The following is a 13953-nucleotide window of genomic DNA, read 5'->3' on the forward strand; positions in this document are numbered from 1 at the left end:
GCTTTTGGTCAAGTTATTGCCTCCTCCTGGTCCACCCTTGGCATCAGGCCACACCTGTCCAGACCCAGTGTCAGCTACAGGAAATCTCTCCAGCAATCCACTAGATGGGCTGGGCCAACTACAGTCGAGACCACTGCAAAGCATCAACTTCAGTCGCCCAGCATATGTTTGGGAAAGTGCTGGCCAGATAACGAAAGAGGCTTAGCGAAGGTCACACAGCATGTCCATCGCTGAGTTGGGACCGGCAGCTCGAATCATGTAGTTGTTTTGTGGCCTCCCTGTCCCCCACCAGAGTCCATCATGAAGGCCACCATCTTTGTCATGGGCCAGCGGCCAAGGCCTTCATCCGAATCCCCCTCAGCCTAAGCCTGTCCGGGGCAGATGGGAGGGCCCAGGAAATAATCCATCCTATTCCTTCGGATAAAAATATGAACAGCCAGAATCGTGATAAACAGCCTCTATTTATTGAGCACCTACGATGTGCCAGGTCTGGGCTAAGCACTTCCCACACGTCCGTTTAACTAACTCTTCCTTAAATGGGTCTGCGAGAGGTGGAAACTATTACTATCCTCATTTTACAGATGCAGCATAGAGAGAGAACATGATTGGTAGGTACTCCCTACCAATAGTTATTATTCATGTTGATAATGAGTCTGGTTAATGTTTACTAAGCACTTACTACATGCTAGGCATATGCATTACTGCTTCCCATGGGCCATCTTGCAATTCTGTTAGGTCAATACTATTATCCCTTCCATTACAGGGAGGAAATGCAGGTTGAAGAACTAAGGTTGCCTGCTCAAGATCCCATGGCTTGCAAATGGGAAGGAATTATTAAGATTTATCGGATTCCAAAACCCTTGGCTTTACATTCTTCTCACAGGTTTCATAGGCTGCCTTAAAATGATATGCAAAACGTGGGGGGTCTGAGCCACTGTCTAGAGAAAGGGTGAAGAGCCTACGCCCATTTTTCAAAGCAGTCCATGACCCACTCACTCACCCCGGCCTCGCCCACTCTGCGTGGGGCTGCTCCTGTGCCCTCCTGCAGCAAAGTGGCCCGAGCCAAGATTCTTGGAGGAAGGTTCCCCACAAGGGCATTGCCAAGCCCCAGCTCAGGCCCGTCTCTGGGGCGCCTAACACGCAGGGGCACCCTGTAGATTTTTATCCACCCAACTCAGATCTGTCGGTCTCATGAAGGTGACTATCTGCATTCTTGATGGAGTGAGGGACGCTAGATGTTCTGAACTCTTGTGAGTCCTAACCTAGACACTTGGCCGCTGTGACTGCCAATGCCAGGGAGATAGATCACTTCTTCAATAACAACCTACCCCTGGTAACAGATCCAAAAAGAAAAAGCCAGGCTTCTGCGTTGGACCATTCCTAAGTTCTCCATCCCCATGACTTAATTGATCAGGCAATTCTGTTGACTTCTGAGCAATCATTGGTGAGCGCCTCGTAGGAGCCAGCCCCGCGCTGATGCCTCCGCCCTCAGTAACAGCTCTGATTGCCCGAACGGGCGGCTGGCAGCGGGAGCGAGGCTCTACAAGATAACTGATTGCTCATAATTGTCAACCAAATTGCATCCATGGTATTGAGCTTAAAAATGGACCCAAAGAAGCATCTCTTATTGATCCCTTCAGGTTACAAACAAGATGCGACTGGTCCTCAGAACCGGAGACTGGGTTCGCATTGATTTTTATTCTTTTTCTCCCTTGAATAAACTGCAGTGGAATTTGAGGGCTGATTTTTAACCTGCAATTGTTCAAGGTCTTGCTCTTCTGGAGGCTGTGGGAGAGGGGCTGTCGGGGATGGCCACTGCCCTGAGACACAGCCACACCAGCTGTGAACCCCGCTTCCTTGCGGGAGGGTAGCCGAGGGCCGTGCACTCCCTCTGACCTTCACAGGGGCCCCCTCTGTGCCCTCCTGCCTACGCGGTCCTGAGACCTCTCTGCCAGGTGGCCTCCACAAACCCCAAACTCAAGGGACCCAGGGACCAGTAAGTGGCCGACAAGTCTCTGCGCACAGAATGTCCCGTCAACACCGACAAGCAGCGGCCTCTCCCGGCGCGTCCACATTTCCAGGTGTTTGCTGGTACGGGAAAATGCTAACAGTGATACCGAACAGTCACTCCCCTTTTAAGGATAGCATTTTATTTTATTCTGTTGAGAGCCCCACAAAGTAGGTGCCTTTGTTCCCCCATTTTACAGATATGGAAACTGAGGACAGAGAGGTTAGGTAACGTGTCCAAAGCTGCCCATGAAGGGGAAAAGCCAGGACCCCGATTTGCAGATGTCTGAGGTCAAAACACAGATTGCTACATCCCAACGTCTCCCAAGCAGACAGACAGCCCTTGCTGAGCGGCTCGCTGCGTGTGGGGCACTCTCTGTCATCTCGTGAGCTAGACCTCATCACCTCTGCTCGCCAATGGGGAAGCAGACACTCAGGAAGGAGATGGGACTCACCCACGGTCACACGGTCACTAAGTGTAAGAGTTCTGTTGACCCCAGGCCAACATGTCCCCAAAGATCTGTGCTTTCCTTAGGAGCCAGTCACAACAGCAGCTTCTAGAATCAGAGTGCGTGGCCATGACATCCAAACCCCACGTAATACGCAAGGCTTACCGTTTACAACGTACATGCAGCTCCCACGTCACAGGCGAGAAAACAGAGCCACGCCAGGAAAGTTAAGATAGTTTCTTTTAATTCTTTGAGGCGTTCTACAGGCCCATCAGATTCCAGGAAAGTTTTCGGGCCAACAGGCAGGCTAGAGAGGTGGACAGGAAATGAGAACTGGCAGGCGTTCGTGATAGCCCGCGCTCCAGAACAGGCAGCAAAATGCCCTGTTGACAGATCTCCACTCGGCATCAGATGGAGGGTGTCTTCCAAGACCCCGGGGAGCAGCCCAGAGTTGATTTCTGAAATCTGGGCCCAGCCTCAGGCTAACAGCGCTTGACGCTGGCTGGGCAATAGTGAGGAGCTGGCCAGAGCCCAGCAGGTGCTCACTTAATGAAATTGCCAGCTGGGAGGTGAGCGGCCAGCCTACCCTGCAGATCCATCTTTGAGGCTCTTGGCTCCTCTGCCCTTCTCCCGCTGGGTGGGCCCAGACAGCAGCTGTCTCCTTCCCAGAAACTGTGAGAAAGGCCCAGAGCGCGTCAGCAGTGCCAGGGGCCTCCTGGGTTGCCCGCAGGACAGAGCTGTCCCCATGGGTGACTTCCGGTATCCATTGACATTCCTCCCACCAGGTTGTCCTGTCTGGAAAAGAAGTCCTTCCTTGGGTCTGACCACAATCTCTCATGCTTTTCTTTAGTTCCCTTTTTTGAGCGTAACATCTAGTAATCCTTGTGTTTTTCTTTGTTTTGATTTAGTTTCAACACTGTTTTATTTTAAAACCACATTCTTGATCTTCACAGATGGGGGCAAATGAAGACGCTTATTTTGCCCGGTTTTTGATAATCAAAACCTGGAAATCATCTAACCACGCCTATTATAGGGGATTAGTTCAGAAAAACGCGGAACATCTGAAGTGTCCGTTCTTAAACGTCAGCCGTGTCAGAATCACCGGTGGGCTTGTGAAAGCACAGATTCCTGCGCCCCACCCTCAGAATATCAAGTTCCCAGATGACACCGGAGCGAGACTTTGAGAGCTGCTACCTGTCTACACTGCAGAGCGCTGTGACGTTCACAGCGGTGCTGTACAAGAGTATCGTTGATTTGAGAAAATACACAGGCTGTGTTGCAAAGTGAAAAAGCAAAATCACCTGGATTGCACAATCAGCGTAACTATTACTAGAGATGTGTATATACGTATAAATGCGTGTATAGAAAGGAAGATGGTAAGGACGTGACCCAGGTCTGAAGCCACGTGTGCTGGTGGTCTGGATGGGCTCAGGGTCAGACAGGCTTGGGTTTGGGTTCCAGACCTGCTTCTCCTTATCTAACGTGAATGACTTTGAACAAACTGTGTAGCAGCCCTGAGAATCACTTTCCTCATCTGTGAGGTGGGAATAATAATAGCACTACCTTATAGGGCTGTTGTGAGGACAAAATAAGATCGTGCATTGGAACGCCTGGGTGGCTCAGCTGGTGAAGCGTCTGCCTTCGGCTCAGGTCATGATCCCAGGGTCCCGGATCAAACCCTGCCTCTGGCTCCCTGCTCAATGGGGAGTCTGCTCCTCCCTCTCCCTCTGCCTGCTGCTCCCCCTGCTTGTGCTCTCTACCTCCCCCAAATAACTAAATAAAATCTTAAAAAAAAAAAAAGTAAGACTGCAAAAATGCTCCAGGGCAGTGGCAGGACTCCATTGTAATAAGAGCTCAAAAATATATATACATTTACTAGAGATTAATACTGTCAACAGTGAATATCTGTGGAGAGTTGGTTTAGGTCGATTTTTTAATTTGTCTTGTTCTGTGTTTTACAAGTTTCCAGATTGGATATATGTTACTTTGATAATCAAGAGAAAACCAAAAACATAGTACATGTATACTAATTACCTCCCGAATCCCCAGGTTCTTTTGTTCGGATTTCTTCTGACCTATGTCAACGACAAAGCCCCCCAAAACTCCACATCTATGAAATTGAAAAAAAAAATTTTTTAAAGGCAGAGTAAAAGTAAAACCTGCCCACCCAGGTTCCCCGAAGTTTCCACCCAGAAGATACAGGGTGACTATACCTCAGAAGCCGGTGCCAGGATGGTCACAGGAGGAACAAGGGTCTTCTTTCCTCAAATCAAGCTCCAAAGCTGAGAACCTTAGGGGGAGACACTGGGCAGAGCCCAGGGACGTTGCCTCTGTCCCCTGCCCTCATGGGAAACACCAGCCAAGTCCCAGGAGGGCCAGAGGGGAGGCGGGACCCGAGGCCCCTGGACTGGTGTGGCAGGGCCTGGGGACGCCTGGCATGCTGTGCCTGACTGCTTTGCCTCTCACCAACCCCGCTCCTCCATGGACCTGAACCATCTAGTCACCAGGCCTCAGCTCTGCTGTGGGGCTCCCTGTCTGTGTCCCCCATCCCATCTCCACAATATGAATAATAGACTAATATGTAATTGCTTTATAATGTGTTCATTCACCACGTGCCAACATTCTGCCAAGTGCATCCCAGGCGTTGTTTCATCTAATCGTCAGGATACCCCCATAAAGAAAAAATCATCTTGGGGCTGTGAACCCAGATGTGGTTGACTGCAGGTGTGACCCACTCCCAGTACAGTCCCCACTTTTATCACTGCTTCCACCATGTGTCATCATGCACCTGTTCTCCTTGGCAATGAATAAGTCTCCTCCTCTTTCTAGTCTGTGGCTTCAGAATCTCGACTCTACTTTCTGACCTGACTCTGAAGCCTTGATGAGGCCCGTGTGGTCTAGGCCCTGCCTTCCTCTCCAGAGTCATCTCTTACCAAGCTTTCCTTAGCTAGCTCTGCTCTAATCATATTACCCTCCATTCCTCAAATTCACTCTGCTCCCTCTGACACAGGGCCTTTGCACATGCCATTTCCTCTGCTTGGTTGTCATGCTCACTTTACTTTTCGTGCAGTTAACCCCAAGTCACCCTTCAGATCTCAGCTCAAATGTTGTTTCCTCAAGGAAGGTTTTCCTGGCCTCCCAGCTCAGTCCAAACATCTCTGGTGGGGATTTCCAGCGTCATATCCCTATCTTTCATAGCACTTGAAGTTTTCATTATAAATACATTCCCATGTTCTTTGTTTAATCATCCCAACAGGTCTGCCAGCTTGTGAGGGCAGATGCCAGGTCTATTGCACTCTCTCCTGAATTAGCCACGCCCAGGACTGTGCCTGGCACATAGAAGGTACTCAGCTCCGTTTTCATGAATGAATGAGTGAATGCAGTGCCTTCCTCTGAGCTTTCTTCAGGCCTGACCCTACCTGAGTACCCAAGGTGTCCTCCTTGCCTGCCTTCCTTCTGTTCTCACCATCTCACTGTCTCCGGGCTCTCTCTGTGCGGTCTCCCTGGGTTCTGCTCTCTCTTGTAGCATTAAGGTCTCTGTCTCGCTCTGCTGAAGGTCCACCCCGCTTAACAGCCCCAGGGCCAGATGACTTATCCAGTCCAGGCTGTGGGCAGGCAGGGAAGATGACACTTTTCAAAACCTGCCTGGCCCTGCTGTATTCAAATGCCCTCCACAAAGGAGAAATGATCATTGCTCAGAGTCCCAAGGTGCCCCCAGGACTCATGCAGGCCCTCAGCGCCAGTCCTCGTGAGTGCGAGGTCTGGGGGTGGGGAGGTGCGGATTTACAGGGGTGTGATCTCAGGGACCACCCCCGCGGAGCTCTGAGCTAGGGGGTCAGGTGAATCGCCCCAAGACCACTGGGGGGAAGGGGGAAATCTCAGGGCTCCGAGACTTCCCAGCGCTGCGGATGGTCTTTTGACACTTTCCCAAATGATTTCATTGACCATGTGGCAAACATCTTGGTGTTTGAAGAAACTGCAGGGCGTCGTGGGGAATGAAACAGTTGCTTGGCAGTGCGTCAGGGAAACTTTGCTCCTTCCTTTAGTTTCATGTTGTGTGTGTTTTTCTTTCTGATGGAAAGTGCATGTGGTTTCCAGGCAAAAACAGGTCCGGAGGGGCTGGGGTGAGAACTTGTCAGTCTTTGCAGAGGAATCTGACACCTACTCTTGGCTGGAGGAGCCCAGGGACCCTGGAGGACAGGAGAGTCGTGGGGAGGACCCTGGGCAGTGCTCCAGCAATTATGTCATTTTGTGGGCGGCGCCCCATTGTGGTCCTTCTACAATAGCGGAGCCCGGTGGAAAGACAGCGCCAGCCACAAATGTGAGCCCTGATGTGATTTTTCGATTTGCTGGTAACTACATTTTTTTAAAGTAAAGAAACAGGTGAAAAAAATAGTAATAATAACAATTAAAAATAAATGTAAAGAAACAGGTAAAATTGATTGTATCCTTGTATTTCATTTAACCCAGTATATCTAAACATTATCATTTCAACATGTAATCAATGTAACAATTATTAATGAGCTATTTTACATTCTGTTTGTCACACTCTATCTTTGGAGTCTGGTGTGTTTTACACTTTGAGTGCATGTCAACGTGGACCGGCCACATTTCGAGCGCTCAGTGGCCGCCTGTGGCTGGCGGCTAACCAGATCAGACAGGGCACGGTCTCAGGCTTCGAGGGTCGCAGAGCTTCTTAATAATGAGCTCCTCCTCTGGACTTGGACAGAAGAATCTTGCTGGCTTCTCCTTCTCAGGCTGTTTCATTGGCTTCCGTAATGCCAACTGACTTCCAAACGCCGTGGTGCCCCGGAATCAGCCCTGCACCCTCTTCCCCGCTCTCTAGGGGATCACACCCTGTCCCTTTATTGTATTATATTGTATTTCTATCTTTTTATTAAAAAGTATTTTTATTTTTTTAAATTTTTAATAGTTTATTTATTTATTGGACAGAGAGAGACACAGTGAGAGAGGCAACGCCAGCAGAGGGAGTGGGAGAAGGAGAAGCAGGCTTCCCTCTGAGCAGGGAGCCCGATGTGGGGCTTGATCCCAGGACCCTGGGATCATGACCTGAGCCGAAGGCAGATGCTTAATGACTGAGCCACCTAGGCGCCCCATAAAAAATATTTTTTAAAAAGATTTATTTTTAAGTAATCCCCACACTCAACACAGGGCTTGAACTCACAACCCCAAGATCAAGGGTCACACGCTCCACCAACTGAGCCAACCAGGCATCCACACCGTGTCCCTTTAAATCCTGCCTGTGTGCTTCCAGGCCTGAACTCCGGCCCTGCCCTTACAGCCCATTGCCCACTAAACAGCTCCCCGATGGCAAACAGGCCTCTCGAGGCCCACCGGTCTAAGGCAGAACTGCTTTCCCTCCAGGTCTATGGGGACTCCAGCTTTCCCCAGGTCAGAGTCTGGTACCACCCCCACCCAAGGTCACCTGAAGGTCATCCTTGAGTCACCTCCTTTTCTCATTCCCACCTCCAATGAGCATGCGGCCTTTTCTTCTAAACCATACCTACAGTCAGTTCGCTTCGCTTGTTTCCAGTCTGACCCCTGGGCCAAACCACCATTGCCTCCTACACCACCACCATAGTCTCCAGCTGGCCTCCTGCAAGCCTCTCCATCCAAAGTCATGATAATTCTAGAACGTAAATGCAAACACATCTCCCCTCTGCTTAGAATCCTCCAGGCACTCAGAATACATTTCCACCCACCTTCCAGAGCAGGGACGACAAAGCACAGGTGACTGGCCCTTCTCCCTCTGCACTCCTGTCTTCCACTCTCGGCCCGCACTTGTCCCCAGCCACCCTGGGACCCTTTCTGCTCCAGGAACACCCCAAGCTGGTTCCAGCCTCGGGGCCTTTACATTTGCTGTTCCTTCTGCTTGCCACGCTCTCCTGCCTCCTTTCAGGGCCACCTTCTTCCTACTCTTGACATCTTAAAGGAGATGTTACTTCCTTGGGGTGGGGGGGGTGAGGGGGATCCTCCCTGACTGTCCCGTTGAAGCTCCTCCCTCACCCCTCCCCAGGCGCGATCATGTCACCCTATTTTATATCCTTCGAACCGTTTATGACCACTTCCGATGTTCCTGTTTATTTACTAGTTGACCTGTAGTTTTCTATTTCTCTCCAGCTGAATGTAAGCTCCACGAGACCAGGGGCCCATCTGCCTTTGCAGCACCAGCCACTAGTTGTTGAATGAATGAGTGCTTCTGAGTGTGAACTCCACCCACACCCCTTAATCACCGTGTGGCCACGGGCAAGCAGCCTCACTTCTTGAAGCCTTGGCCTCATCATCCATAAAATGGGGATAAGACAGCAACAGCAGCTGTATCTGTCAGCTTTGCTGCAGTGACAGCAATGCCAATATCTTGTGGCTTTATCCTAGCAAACATCTGTTCCTTGTTTTCATTGCCTGGGGGCTGCCGCTCGCCTGCACTTGGCCAGCCTTGGTTGGGCTCCATGAGTCTTGTTGTACCAGGTCCTAGGGGAAGAAACACCCAGTGTCTAGAATGTGGTGTTCTTGTGGTGGAGGCGACAGGAAGAGAGTCAGCGGAAGAGGCTCTTAAAAGCTCTTCGGCGAAGTGGAACCCTTGCAACCCTGCTCACTGGTGCTGGGCTCTACTCCAAGCATTGAGGTACATGCTATTCTTGCTATTATACAGAGGAGGAAACAGAGGCCAACCCTTGAAATCACATGGCCAAGACCACAAGCCAGGAAGCACCTGGGCAGCGGCGTCCAGGCTCTCCATCATGGTGTTCACAGTGATGGTATGCCTTGCTGATGAGCCTGGTCAGCCCCAGGGAACCAAACGTTCTCTCTGGTGTGCCTCTGCTAACATTTAGTAGTGATTCTTTATGGAAAGTTCCATCGTTCACACCGAGAAGGATTTGTCCTAAATCCACCCACTCCGGCTTGGTCCATGTGATCTCCAACATCCACCAGGAGCTAGGACAGAGAGGGGAAAGACAGAGGAGCCTCGCACTGTCCTCTGGGTATAGCTGTGTTCCCACAGATGTCTTTCCAGAGAGAGAGGAGGTATTCCCTTGGAGCCAAAAGGTGGTCTTCACCCACTGCCAGGCAATGGTCAGCTACTCCTTATCTCACCCCAAAGCTTATGTTCTCCATGGACCTGAAAGCCTCCCCCTCCTTTAGGGAGACAAGAACTCATACCCAGCAAATGCCTTATGTTCAAATCCTCAAATTCTCCACACCACCCGCTCATCCCATTTTACAGATGAAGAAACCGAGGCTCAGAGAAGTGAAGTTAGCTGCTCAAGCTCACGAGCCAAGAAATGACAAGGCCAGCAGTGGAAGCCAGTAAAGGGCCCAGGGTCCGAGCTGCTGCCCTTCCTGTGGATGGCGGGGCTTTTATCAGTGAGGAGGAACAAACATGATCGCCCTTTACCAGCTCCATGGAGACCCGTTCCACACAATTGCACTTTTATTGGACTCAACTCCAATGTCAGTGCCAACGGTGCCCTTGGGCACAAACACGGGGGTGAGTTCATTTAGTTACTTGGACTCTCACACTAAGTGTGGGTCACTCATTCACTCACCCATTCACCGCCTCACGTGCTCATCCACCCATTGGTTCATTGATGTATTTACCCACCTATCCATTCATTCTGCAAGCCTTGCCCAGATACGCTTCTCCCTCTGGGCTGTGCTATGGAAACTCAAGTTTCCAGGGAGGGGGACCTGAGTCAGGTCCAAACTGAGGTATTCCTGGTATGCATTAGCATCCAAAGAGGTGGGGAGAGGCCTGATTCCAGGTAGTGTGATGGGAGGGCAGTTCCAGAAGGGCAGACACCATGCTGGAGGTGGGGGACAGTGGTCCAGGCCCAGCTGGGGTGCTGTCAGGAAGGAGGCATGGCGGGGCCCAGGGCAGGGCACTCTCCCTCCTGGATCTAGGGGATTTGGAAACCCGGACCTCTGACCACCTTTGGACTTTGGCACGGAGAGTCAGATGGGGGTAGCCTCCTCAGGGGTATTCGGGAAGCAAGAGGGGCCTGTCCACCCACAGCTGCTTCAGCCATCAGCCCAACAGTGATGAACTATTGTCGCCCCAGCCCTGGCTGGCGGCAGAGGGGCCCCTCATCACTGTGTGGTTGGCCTCTCTTAACTAGAGCTTAATACAAGCAGCTGGAATGAGATGGCGGGGGTGGGGGGGAGGTGCTGAAGGCCGCATCTGCGTCAACCTCAATTATGCAGATAAAACATCTGAAACAACAACGTGCACACGTCCACCAGCTGTGTGTCTGCACAAAGCCCACCCTTTGTAGGTCTGCAAACACTTGTGTGGCCCACCAAACCTTTCCCTTCCAGCCCAGATGTTGGGTGTGACAGAGACCCAGCCAGAGGCAGAGAGGTGGGGGGAGAAGAACAGAAGGACGAGGGGAGGGAGGAAGGAGATGGTTGCCAAATGATTAAAAAATTAAAGGGATTTTTATGCAGAGAAAATATTGAGCTTGGCATTGTCTTCTCCACCAAACGTTGGCTTCCAAGAGGAAACACTGGCATCGGCAGTGAACGTTTGCCGTATGAAAACAATTGTCGCCTTCCCAGCCGCTGGAGAAAATGCCTTTGTTTGCGCTGGTTGGTGCCTGGGCCAAAAACAGCATCTTCAGAAGCTGCCCCCAATTTCTGAAAGGCTTCAGGAAGAGGAGGCCTCACCAGAAGTCCATTGTCCCTGGAGAACCTGCTAGTCTCGCAGGTGCGCGGAGGGGGGAGGGGGAGGAAGGGCAAGGAGAGAGGCAGACANGGGCGGCGCTGAGGAGACAGGTGAGAGGCAGGCGGAGGGGGGAGGGGGAGGAAGGGCAAGGAGAGAGGCAGACAGTCACAGCTGCGGGAAAGTGCTTGAACACTGGGAAGGTGGTGGAGGAGCTCAATGAAATCTGACAACAATGGTGTCCTTGGGGTGGTGGTGACATCCCAGCTACTTGTCCCAGCGGAGCCTTTTGGTAGTCACAATAGAGAAGGCTTTGGGGCCTTTGTCTTGCTGCGTCCTCATCTATAAACAAGGTACTCACAGAATCTGGATTTTTTTAAGAGGAGCAAACTGAGGCCCAGAGTGGGGAAGCGCTGTGTCCACACCCCAGACCTCAGGGAACAGGATTGGAAACCAGAGGCCAAGGGCTTACGCATTAAGCAAAGAACAGCCACGGACTCAGAGTCTCTGGAGTGGGGCCTGGGAATCTGTGTGGCTGAATACAGCGGGTCCCTGACCCAGCACCAGGGACCCCGCCTACCTCTTACTGTGCTCTGTGCCAGCTGGGGTCCCCCACCCCTAGGGATTCTCTTCCCCCTCTTCCCACTCCCAGGGAGATTTATTATAGAGTTCCGGGTTCCATGACCCTAAAAAGAGAATGTCTGAAAACCACTGGGCTGGACCAAACCAACTGAAAGAGAGCAGGGAGGCCCCAGGAGACCTCTGGGGAAGGGGGACACTGTCTTTGCCCAGACGCCAGGCCCCCACAGAGGTCTCCTCCCCTCCCTGGGGCTGATGAGTCTCTGCAGAGGCGGCGATGTCAGCACAAGCACCCTGAACCCAACCGGACCACTGTCGTCCTCCCTGACACCCCCCCGGACAAGTTTCACCCCAGTGCCTGGGCTAGTCCTCCAAGGAGGGCGCATCACCGTCTCTGGATGGACCCCTCTAAAATGCGCCTGCAGTTACGTATACCTCACTTCAGCTCCGCTCTAGTCGTACACGGTCATCGTGGGTCAGACCAGCAAGTGGACACCCTCTTATTCTTCGAGCATTCATTTATTCGTTCATTCATTCACCATTGCCTGTGGGCCAGGCCCCGTAGTGGGCACCGAGAAACCGTGATGTACAGGAAATTATCCCTGCCCTCCTGAAGCCCCAAGGCCCACTGGGGTGTGACCGGTAAAGGGACGTTGAGTATTCTGGAAGCAGGGCTCTCCCCTGCCTCCCCACTTATCCCTTGAACTGCCCGCTGACCATCGGTTTGGACATCCCACAGCCATCTCGCCTTGACACATCCGAAAGAGAATTCCTGCTCTTCCTCAGACCTGTCCTGCACGGCTTTGTCATCTCAGTGTATGACAACACCCTCCTTCCAGGGGCTCAGGACAAAAAGCCGGCAGCATCGTTGACCCCGCTTGTACCTCACACCACAGCCATCCTGTGAGGTCAACCTTCAAAGCGCATCCAGAACTCAACCAGTTCTCACCACTTCCACAGCCACCAGCCTGGTCCAGGTCACCCCTGCTCCCTGCCGGGTGTCACCTTCACCTCCTTACCTGTCCCCTTGGCCTTGGCTCTTACATTACCTTCCCTCCCCTCCTTAGTTCCCCTCTGTCCAGCCACTTCCACTGCAGAGGACTTTGCACTGGCTGTTCTCTCCGCCTGGAAGGCTCCTCCCCTGCCCCTAATGGTATCCCCATAGATCTCGCCTCCTTCAAATCAATACGCAAATGTCACCTTCTCAACAGGCCATCCCCGGCCTCTCTGGTTAAAATGGCAGCTGTCTCCTTACCCTTAGCCCTGATATCCTCTCCCTGCCCATGACACTCACTACCCTTATAACCACCCTAGGTCTTTTTCACATTTATCTTGTTACTGTCTGTCGCCCTGCCCGCCCACTTCCCAGCAAGGAGACAAACGCCACAAGGGCAAGGATGTTCGTTGCTTTTGTTCACTGCTGTGTTCTCTGCAGGTGGGACGGCGCCTGGCACACAGGGTGCCCTCAGCAAATGTGTCTGACTGAACGAATGCGGTTCTGGAAGAGCTGGTGATGTGGCTGGGGCAGGGATGTGGGGGAGGAGTACTCTGATTTTGGACCCTGTAGATCTTTGATGAGAAGTGCCCCCCAACACAGACCACAACCCGTCGTGGGCACAAAGGTGCAGTGACGGAGATCAGGAAGTCGCCGACAGCAGGAGGAGGACGAGGACCCACATCAGACACAGGGACAGCCATTCCTCCATCCACTCTTTGCTGAATGCCAGCAGCCCTGCCTGCATTGCAGTCTGGGGGTGCAGCACAGGCCTCTCATCTTAGGGCTCCCCTCTTTCCACAGTTCTGCTTTCTGAGCACCCTTTCAAGGCTGAGCTCAGAAAGATGCCCAGAGGAACTGATGGGGTAGGAGGGAGAGGACAGTGGAAAAGGGGTAGACGGGACCTGGGGCCATCCTGAGGACACTGGGAGAGCTGGATCAAGGTCTCAAAAAGGACCTCCAAGGCGGGGTTCCACACTGTTTTTGTCCCTCAGAGCACAGAATTGTATTAGCCATAAACTGTTGTTGGGGACACATTCTGTTTCATGATGGCCCTTTTTTATTGATTTTTAAAACATTTTTTGGCTTAGGAATGAAACCAACAACCATGAACCCGCTACTCAAAGCACAAATTAGAATTTATCTCTGTGCTTTTTGCTAATCCTACCGTCATGCCCTCCCCCCCTGATGCTTACTTCAGTGAGCTTCTTTCCCCTTCTCCCTCTCCTCTCCTCTCCCCCTCC

This window comes from Ailuropoda melanoleuca, chromosome 2, assembly GCF_002007445.2.
Source record: "Ailuropoda melanoleuca isolate Jingjing chromosome 2, ASM200744v2, whole genome shotgun sequence".
Taxonomy (NCBI): Eukaryota; Metazoa; Chordata; class Mammalia; order Carnivora; family Ursidae; genus Ailuropoda; species Ailuropoda melanoleuca.